We start from the raw sequence: 14,167 nt of genomic DNA on the forward strand, positions 1-14,167 counted from the left end.
AAATGTTAGCCTATGTGGTTAGAAGTTTGATAAACAGTGAGCTTTTCCCTCGATGTCCTTGATGCGAAACATGATATGTGAACCTATTTGGTTTCATATTCGGAAAAATGAAAGTATTGGAATGACTTTGTCGTGAAAATGAGATTTTAGCCTATATGGTTAGAAGTTTGATAAAGGTTGAACTTGTCCCTCGATCTCCCTTGATACGAAACATGATATGTGAACCTATTTGGTTTTGTATTCGGCAAAATGAAATTATTTGAATGACCATTGTCCCAAAAATTAGATTTTAGCCTATATGGTTAAAAGTTTGATAAATATTAATGTTGAATTTGTCCCTCGATGTCCCTTGATGCGGAACATGATATGTGAACATATTTGGTTTGAATTTCGGTAAAATGAAAGTATTGAAATGACCCTTGTCGCGAAAATGAAATGTTAGCCTATGTGGTTAGAAGTTTGATAAACAGTGAGCTTGTCCGTCGATGTCCCTTGATGCGAAACATGATATGTGAACCTATTTGGTTTCATATTCGGAAAAATGAAAGTATTGGAATGACTTTGTCGCGAAAATAAGATTTTAGCCTATATGGTTAGAAGTTTGATAAAGGTTGAACTTGTCCCTCGATCTCCCTTGATACGAAACATGATATGTGAACCTATTTGATTTTGTATTCGGCAAAATGAAATTATTTGAATGACCATTGTCCCAAAAATTAGATTTTAGCCTATATGGTTAAAAGTTTGATAAATATTAATGTTGAATTCGTCCCTCGATGTCCTTTATTGCGAAACATAATATTTGAACCAATTTCGTTTTAAATTTGGTAAATAGAAAGTAATGAGATGGCCCTTATAACGAAAACGAGATTTTAGCTTATATTGTTACATGTTTGTTAAATATGAAGGTTGAACATGTCCCTCGATGTCCCTTGATGCGAAACATGATATGTGAACATATTTGGTTTGAATTTCGGTAAAATGAAAGTATTGAAATGACCCTTGTCGCGAAAATGAAATGTTAGCCTATGTGGTTAGAAGTTTGATAAACAGTGAGCTTGTCCGTCGATGTCCCTTGATGCGAAACATGATATGTGAACCTATTTGGTTTCATATTTGGAAAAATGAAAGTATTGGAATGACTTTGTCGCGAAAATGAGATTTTAGCCTATATGGTTAGAAGTTTGATAAAGGTTGAACTTGTCCCTCGATCTCCCTTGATACGAAACATGATATGTGAACCTATTTGATTTTGTATTCGGCAAAATGAAATTATTTGAATGACCATTGTCCCAAAAATTAGATTTTAGCCTATATGGTTAAAAGTTTGATAAATATTAATGTTGAATTTGTCCCTCGATGTCCTTTATTGCGTAACATAATATTTGAACCAATTTCGTTTTAAATTTGGTAAATAGAAAGTCATGAGATGACCCTTATCGCGAAAACGAGATTTTAGCTTATATTGTTACATGTTTGTTAAATATGAAGGTTGAACATGTCCCTCGATGTCCCTTGATGCGAAACATGATATGTGAACCTATTTGGTTTGAAATTCGGTAAAATGAAAGTATTAAAATGACCCTTGTCGCGAAAATGAAATGTTAGCCTATGTGGTTAGAAGTTTGATAAACATTGAACTTGTCCCTCGATGTCCCTTGATGTGAAACATGATATGTGAACCTATTTGGTTTTATATTCGGAAAAATGAAAGTATTGGAATGACTTTGAGTTTATTGCCTATATGGTTAGAAGTTTGATAAAGGTTGAACTTGTCCCTCGATCTCCCTTGATACGAAACATGATATGTGAACCTATTTGGTTTTGTATTCGGCAAAATGAAATTATTTGAATGACCATTGTCCCAAAAATGAGATTTTAGCCTATATGGTTAAAAGTTTGATAAATATTAGTGTTGAATTTGTCCCTCGATGTCCTTTATTGCGTACCATAATATTTGAACCAATTTCGTTTTAAATTTGGTAAATAGAAAGTAATGAGATGACCCTTATCGCGAAAATGAGATTTTAGCTTATATTGTTACATGTCTGTTAAATATGAAGGTTGAACATGTCCTCCGATGTCTTTTGATGCGAAACATGATATGTGAACCTATTTGGTTTGATATTCGGTAAAATGAAAGTATTGAAATGACTTTTGTCGCGAAAATGAAATGTTAGCCTATGTGGTTAGAAGTTTGATAAACAGTGAACTTGTCCCTCGATGTCCCTTGATGCGAAACATGATATGTGAACCTCTATTTGGTTTTGTATTCGGCAAAATGAAATTATTTGAATGACCATTGACCCAAAAATGAGATTTTAGCCTATATGGTTAAAATTTTGATAAATATTAATGTTGAATTTGTCTCTCGATGTCCTTTATTGCGAAACATAATATTTGAACCAATTTCGTTTTAAATTTGGTAAATAGAAAGTAATGAGATGACCCTTATCACGAAAACGAGATTTTAGCTTATATTGTTACATGTTTGTTAAATATGAAGGTTGAACATGTCCCTCGATGTCCCGTGATGCGAAACATGATATGTGAACATATTTGGTTTGAATTTCGGTAAAATGAAAGTATTGAAATGACCCTTGTCGCGAAAATGAAATGTTAGCCTATGCGGTTAGAAGTTTGATAAACTGTGAGCTTGTCCGTCGATGTCCCTTGATGCGAAACATGATATGTGAACCTATTTGGTTTCATATTCGGAAAAATGAAAGTATTGGAATGACTTTGTCGCGAAAATGAGATTTTAGCCTATATGGTTAGAAGTTTGATAAAGGTTGAACTTGTCCCTCGATCTCCCTTGATACGAAACATGATATGTGAAACTCTTTGGTTTTGTATTCGGCAAAATGAAATTATTTGAATGACCATTTTCCCAAAAATGAGATTTTAGCCTATATGGTTAAAAGTTTGATAAATATTAATGTTGAATTTGTCCCTCGATGTCCTTTATTGCGTACCATAATATTTGAACCAATTTCGTTTTAAATTTGGTAAATAGAAAGTAATGAGATGACCCTTATCGCGAAAATGAGATTTTAGCTTATATTGTTACATGTCTGTTAAATATGAAGGTTGAACATGTCCTCCGATGTCTTTTGATGCGAAACATGATATGTGAACCTATTTGGTTTGATATTCGGTAAAATGAAAGTATTGAAATGACTTTTGTCGCGAAAATGAAATGTTAGCCTATGTGGTTAGAAGTTTGATAAACAGTGAACTTGTCCCTCGATGTCCCTTGATGCGAAACATGATATGTGAACCTCTATTTGGTTTTGTATTCGGCAAAATGAAATTATTTGAATGACCATTGACCCAAAAATGAGATTTTAGCCTATATGGTTAAAATTTTGATAAATATTAATGTTGAATTTGTCTCTCGATGTCCTTTATTGCGAAACATAATATTTGAACCAATTTCGTTTTAAATTTGGTAAATAGAAAGTAATGAGATGACCCTTATCACGAAAACGAGATTTTAGCTTATATTGTTACATGTTTGTTAAATATGAAGGTTGAACATGTCCCTCGATGTTCCTTGATGCGAAACATGATATGTGAACATATTTGGTTTGAATTTCGGTAAAATGAAAGTATTGAAATGAACCTTGTCGCGAAAATGAAATGTTAGCCTATGTGGTTAGAAGTTTGATAAACAGTGAGCTTTTCCCTCGATGTCCTTGATGCGAAACATGATATGTGAACCTATTTGGTTTCATATTCGGAAAAATGAAAGTATTGGAATGACTTTGTCGTGAAAATGAGATTTTAGCCTATATGGTTAGAAGTTTGATAAAGGTTGAACTTGTCCCTCGATCTCCCTTGATACGAAACATGATATGTGAATCTATTTGGTTTTGTATTCGGCAAAATGAAATTATTTGAATGACCATTGTCCCAAAAATTAGATTTTAGCCTATATGGTTAAAAGTTTGATAAATATTAATGTTGAATTTGTCCCTCGATGTCCCTTGATGCGGAACATGATATGTGAACATATTTGGTTTGAATTTCGGTAAAATGAAAGTATTGAAATGACCCTTGTCGCGAAAATGAAATGTTAGCCTATGTGGTTAGAAGTTTGATAAACAGTGAGCTTTTCCCTCGATGTCCTTGATGCGAAACATGATATGTGAACCTATTTGGTTTCATATTCGGAAAAATGAAAGTATTGGAATGACTTTGTCGTGAAAATGAGATTTTAGCCTATATGGTTAGAAGTTTGATAAAGGTTGAACTTGTCCCTCGATCTCCCTTGATACGAAACATGATATGTGAACCTATTTGGTTTTGTATTCGGCAAAATGAAATTATTTGAATGACCATTGTCCCAAAAATTAGATTTTAGCCTATATGGTTAAAAGTTTGATAAATATTAATGTTGAATTTGTCCCTCGATGTCCCTTGATGCGGAACATGATATGTGAACATATTTGGTTTGAATTTCGGTAAAATGAAAGTATTGAAATGACCCTTGTCGCGAAAATGAAATGTTAGCCTATGTGGTTAGAAGTTTGATAAACAGTGAGCTTGTCCGTCGATGTCCCTTGATGCGAAACATGATATGTGAACCTATTTGGTTTCATATTCGGAAAAATGAAAGTATTGGAATGACTTTGTCGCGAAAATGAGATTTTAGCCTATATGGTTAGAAGTTTGATAAAGGTTGAACTTGTCCCTCGATCTCCCTTGATACGAAACATGATATGTGAACCTATTTGATTTTGTATTCGGCAAAATGAAATTATTTGAATGACCATTGTCCCAAAAATTAGATTTTAGTCTATATGGTTAAAAGTTTGATAAATATTAATGTTGAATTCGTCCCTCGATGTCCTTTATTGCGAAACATAATATTTGAACCAATTTCGTTTTAAATTTGGTAAATAGAAAGTAATGAGATGGCCCTTATAACGAAAACGAGATTTTAGCTTATATTGTTACATGTTTGTTAAATATGAAGGTTGAACATGTCCCTCGATGTCCCTTGATGCGAAACATGATATGTGAACATATTTGGTTTGAATTTCGGTAAAATGAAAGTATTGAAATGACCCTTGTCGCGAAAATGAAATGTTAGCCTATGTGGTTAGAAGTTTGATAAACAGTGAGCTTGTCCGTCGATGTCCCTTGATGCGAAACATGATATGTGAACCTATTTGGTTTCATATTTGGAAAAATGAAAGTATTGGAATGACTTTGTCGCGAAAATGAGATTTTAGCCTATATGGTTAGAAGTTTGATAAAGGTTGAACTTGTCCCTCGATCTCCCTTGATACGAAACATGATATGTGAACCTATTTGATTTTGTATTCGGCAAAATGAAATTATTTGAATGACCATTGTCCCAAAAATTAGATTTTAGCCTATATGGTTAAAAGTTTGATAAATATTAATGTTGAATTTGTCGCTCGATGTCCTTTATTGCGTAACATAATATTTGAACCAATTTCGTTTTAAATTTGGTAAATAGAAAGTCATGAGATGACCCTTATCGCGAAAACGAGATTTTAGCTTATATTGTTACATGTTTGTTAAATATGAAGGTTGAACATGTCCCTCGATGTCCCTTGATGCGAAACATGATATGTGAACCTATTTGGTATGAAATTCGGTAAAATGAAAGTATTAAAATGACCCTTGTCGCGAAAATGAAATGTTAGCCTATGTGGTTAGAAGTTTGATAAACATTGAACTTGTCCCTCGATGTCCCTTGATGTGAAACATGATATGTGAACCTATTTGGTTTTATATTCGGAAAAATGAAAGTATTGGAATGACTTTGAGTTTATTGCCTATATGGTTAGAAGTTTGATAAAGGTTGAACTTGTCCCTCGATCTCCCTTGATACGAAACATGATATGTGAACCTATTTGGTTTTGTATTCGGCAAAATGAAATTATTTGAATGACCATTGTCCCAAAAATGAGATTTTAGCCTATATGGTTAAAAGTTTGATAAATATTAGTGTTGAATTTGTCCCTCGATGTCCTTTATTGCGTACCATAATATTTGAACCAATTTCGTTTTAAATTTGGTAAATAGAAAGTAATGAGATGACCCTTATCGCGAAAATGAGATTTTAGCTTATATTGTTACATGTCTGTTAAATATGAAGGTTGAACATGTCCTCCGATGTCTTTTGATGCGAAACATGATATGTGAACCTATTTGGTTTGATATTCGGTAAAATGAAAGTATTGAAATGACTTTTGTCGCGAAAATGAAATGTTAGCCTATGTGGTTAGAAGTTTGATAAACAGTGAACTTGTCCCTCGATGTCCCTTGATGCGAAACATGATATGTGAACCTCTATTTGGTTTTGTATTCGGCAAAATGAAATTATTTGAATGACCATTGACCCAAAAATGAGATTTTAGCCTATATGGTTAAAATTTTGATAAATATTAATGTTGAATTTGTCTCTCGATGTCCTTTATTGCGAAACATAATATTTGAACCAATTTCGTTTTAAATTTGGTAAATAGAAAGCAATGAGATGACCCTTATCACGAAAACGAGATTTTAGCTTATATTGTTACATGTTTGTTAAATATGAAGGTTGAACATGTCCCTCGATGTCCCTTGATGCGAAACATGATATGTGAACATATTTGGTTTGAATTTCGGTAAAATGAAAGTATTGAAATGACCCTTGTCGCGAAAATGAAATGTTAGCCTATGCGGTTAGAAGTTTGATAAACTAGGAGCTTGTCCGTCGATGTCCCTTGATGCGAAACATGATATGTGAACCTATTTGGTTTCATATTCGGAAAAATGAAAGTATTGGAATGACTTTGTCGCGAAAATGAGATTTTAGCCTATATGGTTAGAAGTTTGATAAAGGTTGAACTTGTCCCTCGATCTCCCTTGATACGAAACATGATATGTGAAACTCTTTGGTTTTGTATTCGGCAAAATGAAATTATTTGAATGACCATTTTCCCAAAAATGAGATTTTAGCCTATATGGTTAAAAGTTTGATAAATATTAATGTTGAATTTGTCCCTCGATGTCCTTTATTGCGTACCATAATATTTGAACCAATTTCGTTTTAAATTTGGTAAATAGAAAGTAATGAGATGACCCTTATCGCGAAAATGAGATTTTAGCTTATATTGTTACATGTCTGTTAAATATGAAGGTTGAACATGTCCTCCGATGTCTTTTGATGCGAAACATGATATGTGAACCTATTTGGTTTGATATTCGGTAAAATGAAAGTATTGAAATGACTTTTGTCGCGAAAATGAAATGTTAGCCTATGTGGTTAGAAGTTTGATAAACAGTGAACTTGTCCCTCGATGTCCCTTGATGCGAAACATGATATGTGAACCTCTATTTGGTTTTGTATTCGGCAAAATGAAATTATTTGAATGACCATTGACCCAAAAATGAGATTTTAGCCTATTTGGTTAAAATTTTGATAAATATTAATGTTGAATTTGTCTCTCGATGTCCTTTATTGCGAAACATAATATTTGAACCAATTTCGTTTTAAATTTGGTAAATAGAAAGTAATGAGATGACCCTTATCACGAAAACGAGATTTTAGCTTATATTGTTACATGTTTGTTAAATATGAAGGTTGAACATGTCCCTCGATGTCCCTTGATGCGAAACATGATATGTGAACATATTTGGTTTGAATTTCGGTAAAATGAAAGTATTGAAATGAACCTTGTCGCGAAAATGAAATGTTAGCCTATGTGGTTAGAAGTTTGATAAACAGTGAGCTTTTCCCTCGATGTCCTTGATGCGAAACATGATATGTGAACCTATTTGGTTTCATATTCGGAAAAATGAAAGTATTGGAATGACTTTGTCGTGAAAATGAGATTTTAGCCTATATGGTTAGAAGTTTGATAAAGGTTGAACTTGTCCCTCGATCTCCCTTGATACGAAACATGATATGTGAACCTATTTGGTTTTGTATTCGGCAAAATGAAATTATTTGAATGACCATTGTCCCAAAAATTAGATTTTAGCCTATATGGTTAAAAGTTTGATAAATATTAATGTTGAATTTGTCCCTCGATGTCCCTTGATGCGGAACATGATATGTGAACATATTTGGTTTGAATTTCGGTAAAATGAAAGTATTGAAATGACCCTTGTCGCGAAAATGAAATGTTAGCCTATGTGGTTAGAAGTTTGATAAACAGTGAGCTTGTCCGTCGATGTCCCTTGATGCGAAACATGATATGTGAACCTATTTGGTTTCATATTCGGAAAAATGAAAGTATTGGAATGACTTTGTCGCGAAAATGAGATTTTAGCCTATATGGTTAGAAGTTTGATAAAGGTTGAACTTGTCCCTCGATCTCCCTTGATACGAAACATGATATGTGAACCTATTTGATTTTGTATTCGGCAAAATGAAATTATTTGAATGACCATTGTCCCAAAAATTAGATTTTAGCCTATATGGTTAAAAGTTTGATAAATATTAATGTTGAATTTGTCCCTCGATGTCCTTTATTGCGTAACATAATATTTGAACCAATTTCGTTTTAAATTTGGTAAATAGAAAGTCATGAGATGACCCTTATCGCGAAAACGAGATTTTAGCTTATATTGTTACATGTTTGTTAAATATGAAGGTTGAACATGTCCCTCGATGTCCCTTGATGCGAAACATGATATGTGAACCTATTTGGTTTGAAATTCGGTAAAATGAAAGTATTAAAATGACCCTTGTCGCGAAAATGAAATGTTAGCCTATGTGGTTAGAAGTTTGATAAACATTGAACTTGTCCCTCGATGTCCCTTGATGTGAAACATGATATGTGAACCTATTTGGTTTTATATTCGGAAAAATGAAAGTATTGGAATGACTTTGAGTTTATTGCCTATATGGTTAGAAGTTTGATAAAGGTTGAACTTGTCCCTCGATCTCCCTTGATACGAAACATGATATGTGAACCTATTTGGTTTTGTATTCGGCAAAATGAAATTATTTGAATGACCATTGTCCCAAAAATGAGATTTTAGCCTATATGGTTAAAAGTTTGATAAATATTAGTGTTGAATTTGTCCCTCGATGTCCTTTATTGCGTACCATAATATTTGAACCAATTTCGTTTTAAATTTGGTAAATAGAAAGTAATGAGATGACCCTTATCGCGAAAATGAGATTTTAGCTTATATTGTTACATGTCTGTTAAATATGAAGGTTGAACATGTCCTCCGATGTCTTTTGATGCGAAACATGATATGTGAACCTATTTGGTTTGATATTCGGTAAAATGAAAGTATTGAAATGACTTTTGTCGCGAAAATGAAATGTTAGCCTATGTGGTTAGAAGTTTGATAAACAGTGAACTTGTCCCTCGATGTCCCTTGATGCGAAACATGATATGTGAACCTCTATTTGGTTTTGTATTCGGCAAAATGAAATTATTTGAATGACCATTGACCCAAAAATGAGATTTTAGCCTATATGGTTAAAATTTTGATAAATATTAATGTTGAATTTGTCTCTCGATGTCCTTTATTGCGAAACATAATATTTGAACCAATTTCGTTTTAAATTTGGTAAATAGAAAGTAATGAGATGACCCTTATCACGAAAACGAGATTTTAGCTTATATTGTTACATGTTTGTTAAATATGAAGGTTGAACATGTCCCTCGATGTCCCTTGATGCGAAACATGATATGTGAACATATTTGGTTTGAATTTCGGTAAAATGAAAGTATTGAAATGACCCTTGTCGCGAAAATGAAATGTTAGCCTATGTGGTTAGAAGTTTGATAAACAGTGAGCTTGTCCGTCGATGTCCCTTGATGCGAAACATGATATGTGAACCTATTTGGTTTCATATTCGGAAAAATGAAAGTATTGGAATGACTTTGTCGCGAAAATGAGATTTTAGCCTATATGGTTAGAAGTTTGATAAAGGTTGAACTTGTCCCTCGATCTCCCTTGATACGAAACATGATATGTGAACCTATTTGGTTTTGTATTCGGCAAAATGAAATTATTTGAATGACCATTGTCCCAAAAATTAGATTTTAGCCTATATGGTTAAAAGTTTGATAAATATTAATGTTGAATTTGTCCCTCGATGTCCCTTGATGCGGAACATGATATGTGAACATATTTGGTTTGAATTTCGGTAAAATGAAAGTATTGAAATGACCCTTGTCGCGAAAATGAAATGTTAGCCTATGTGGTTAGAAGTTTGATAAACAGTGAGCTTGTCCGTCGATGTCCCTTGATGCGAAACATGATATGTGAACCTATTTGGTTTCATATTCGGAAAAATGAAAGTATTGGAATGACTTTGTCGCGAAAATGAGATTTTAGCCTATATGGTTAGAAGTTTGATAAAGGTTGAACTTGTCCCTCGATCTCCCTTGATACGAAACATGATATGTGAACCTATTTGATTTTGTATTCGGCAAAATGAAATTATTTGAATGACCATTGTCCCAAAAATTAGATTTTAGCCTATATGGTTAAAAGTTTGATAAATATTAATGTTGAATTTGTCCCTCGATGTCCTTTATTGCGTAACATAATATTTGAACCAATTTCGTTTTAAATTTGGTAAATAGAAAGTCATGAGATGACCCTTATCGCGAAAACGAGATTTTAGCTTATATTGTTACATGTTTGTTAAATATGAAGGTTGAACATGTCCCTCGATGTCCCTTGATGCGAAACATGATATGTGAACCTATTTGGTTTGAAATTCGGTAAAATGAAAGTATTAAAATGACCCTTGTCGCGAAAATGAAATGTTAGCCTATGTGGTTAGAAGTTTGATAAACATTGAACTTGTCCCTCGATGTCCCTTGATGTGAAACATGATATGTGAACCTATTTGGTTTTATATTCGGAAAAATGAAAGTATTGGAATGACTTTGAGTTTATTGCCTATATGGTTAGAAGTTTGATAAAGGTTGAACTTGTCCCTCGATCTCCCTTGATACGAAACATGATATGTGAACCTATTTGGTTTTGTATTCGGCAAAATGAAATTATTTGAATGACCATTGTCCCAAAAATGAGATTTTAGCCTATATGGTTAAAAGTTTGATAAATATTAGTGTTGAATTTGTCCCTCGATGTCCTTTATTGCGTACCATAATATTTGAACCAATTTCGTTTTAAATTTGGTAAATAGAAAGTAATGAGATGACCCTTATCGCGAAAATGAGATTTTAGCTTATATTGTTACATGTCTGTTAAATATGAAGGTTGAACATGTCCTCCGATGTCTTTTGATGCGAAACATGATATGTGAACCTATTTGGTTTGATATTCGGTAAAATGAAAGTATTGAAATGACTTTTGTCGCGAAAATGAAATGTTAGCCTATGTGGTTAGAAGTTTGATAAACAGTGAACTTGTCCCTCGATGTCCCTTGATGCGAAACATGATATGTGAACCTCTATTTGGTTTTGTATTCGGCAAAATGAAATTATTTGAATGACCATTGACCCAAAAATGAGATTTTAGCCTATATGGTTAAAATTTTGATAAATATTAATGTTGAATTTGTCTCTCGATGTCCTTTATTGCGAAACATAATATTTGAACCAATTTCGTTTTAAATTTGGTAAATAGAAAGTAATGAGATGACCCTTATCACGAAAACGAGATTTTAGCTTATATTGTTACATGTTTGTTAAATATGAAGGTTGAACATGTCCCTCGATGTCCCTTGATGCGAAACATGATATGTGAACATATTTGGTTTGAATTTCGGTAAAATGAAAGTATTGAAATGACCCTTGTCGCGAAAATGAAATGTTAGCCTATGCGGTTAGAAGTTTGATAAACTGTGAGCTTGTCCGTCGATGTCCCTTGATGCGAAACATGATATGTGAACCTATTTGGTTTCATATTCGGAAAAATGAAAGTATTGGAATGACTTTGTCGCGAAAATGAGATTTTAGCCTATATGGTTAGAAGTTTGATAAAGGTTGAACTTGTCCCTCGATCTCCCTTGATACGAAACATGATATGTGAAACTCTTTGGTTTTGTATTCGGCAAAATGAAATTATTTGAATGACCATTTTCCCAAAAATGAGATTTTAGCCTATATGGTTAAAAGTTTGATAAATATTAATGTTGAATTTGTCCCTCGATGTCCTTTATTGCGTACCATAATATTTGAACCAATTTCGTTTTAAATTTGGTAAATAGAAAGTAATGAGATGACCCTTATCGCGAAAATGAGATTTTAGCTTATATTGTTACATGTCTGTTAAATATGAAGGTTGAACATGTCCTCCGATGTCTTTTGATGCGAAACATGATATGTGAACCTATTTGGTTTGATATTCGGTAAAATGAAAGTATTGAAATGACTTTTGTCGCGAAAATGAAATGTTAGCCTATGTGGTTAGAAGTTTGATAAACAGTGAACTTGTCCCTCGATGTCCCTTGATGCGAAACATGATATGTGAACCTCTATTTGGTTTTGTATTCGGCAAAATGAAATTATTTGAATGACCATTGACCCAAAAATGAGATTTTAGCCTATATGGTTAAAATTTTGATAAATATTAATGTTGAATTTGTCTCTCGATGTCCTTTATTGCGAAACATAATATTTGAACCAATTTCGTTTTAAATTTGGTAAATAGAAAGTAATGAGATGACCCTTATCACGAAAACGAGATTTTAGCTTATATTGTTACATGTTTGTTAAATATGAAGGTTGAACATGTCCCTCGATGTCCCTTGATGCGAAACATGATATGTGAACATATTTGGTTTGAATTTCGGTAAAATGAAAGTATTGAAATGAACCTTGTCGCGAAAATGAAATGTTAGCCTATGTGGTTAGAAGTTTGATAAACAGTGAGCTTTTTCCTCGATGTCCTTGATGCGAAACATGATATGTGAACCTATTTGGTTTCATATTCGGAAAAATGAAAGTATTGGAATGACTTTGTCGTGAAAATGAGATTTTAGCCTATATGGTTAGAAGTTTGATAAAGGTTGAACTTGTCCCTCGATCTCCCTTGATACGAAACATGATATGTGAACCTATTTGGTTTTGTATTCGGCAAAATGAAATTATTTGAATGACCATTGTCCCAAAAATTAGATTTTAGCCTATATGGTTAAAAGTTTGATAAATATTAATGTTGAATTTGTCCCTCGATGTCCCTTGATGCGGAACATGATATGTGAACATATTTGGTTTGAATTTCGGTAAAATGAAAGTATTGAAATGACCCTTGTCGCGAAAATGAAATGTTAGCCTATGTGGTTAGAAGTTTGATAAACAGTGAGCTTGTCCGTCGATGTCCCTTGATGCGAAACATGATATGTGAACCTATTTGGTTTCATATTCAGAAAAATGAAAGTATTGGAATGACTTTGTCGCGAAAATGAGATTTTAGCCTATATGGTTAGAAGTTTGATAAAGGTTGAACTTGTCCCTCGATCTCCCTTGATACGAAACATGATATGTGAACCTATTTGATTTTGTATTCGGCAAAATGAAATTATTTGAATGACCATTGTCCCAAAAATTAGATTTTAGCCTATATGGTTAAAAGTTTGATAAATATTAATGTTGAATTCGTCCCTCGATGTCCTTTATTGCGAAACATAATATTTGAACCAATTTCGTTTTAAATTTGGTAAATAGAAAGTAATGAGATGGCCCTTATAACGAAAACGAGATTTTAGCTTATATTGTTACATGTTTGTTAAATATGAAGGTTGAACATGTCCCTCGATGTCCCTTGATGCGAAACATGATATGTGAACATATTTGGTTTGAATTTCGGTAAAATGAAAGTATTGAAATGACCCTTGTCGCGAAAATGAAATGTTAGCCTATGTGGTTAGAAGTTTGATAAATAGTGAGCTTGTCCCTCGATGTCCCTTGATGCGAAACGTGATATGTGACCCTATTTGGTTTCATATTCGGAAAAATGAAAGTATTGGAATGACTTTGTCGCGAAAATGAGATTTTAGCCTATATGGTTAGAAGTTTGATAAAGGTTGAACTTGTCCCTCGATCTCCCTTGATACGAAACATGATATGTGAACCTATTTGGTTTTGTATTCGGCAAAATGAAATTATTTGAATGACCATTGTCCCAAAAATGAGATTTTAGCCTATATGGTTAAAAGTTTGATAAATATTAATGTTGAATTTGTCCCTCGATGTCA

The sequence above is a fragment of the Medicago sativa genome, chromosome 6, assembly GCF_051527215.1.
Source record: "Medicago sativa cultivar Bolivia chromosome 6, Bolivia_mono, whole genome shotgun sequence".
In the NCBI taxonomy this organism is placed as follows: Eukaryota; Viridiplantae; Streptophyta; class Magnoliopsida; order Fabales; family Fabaceae; genus Medicago; species Medicago sativa.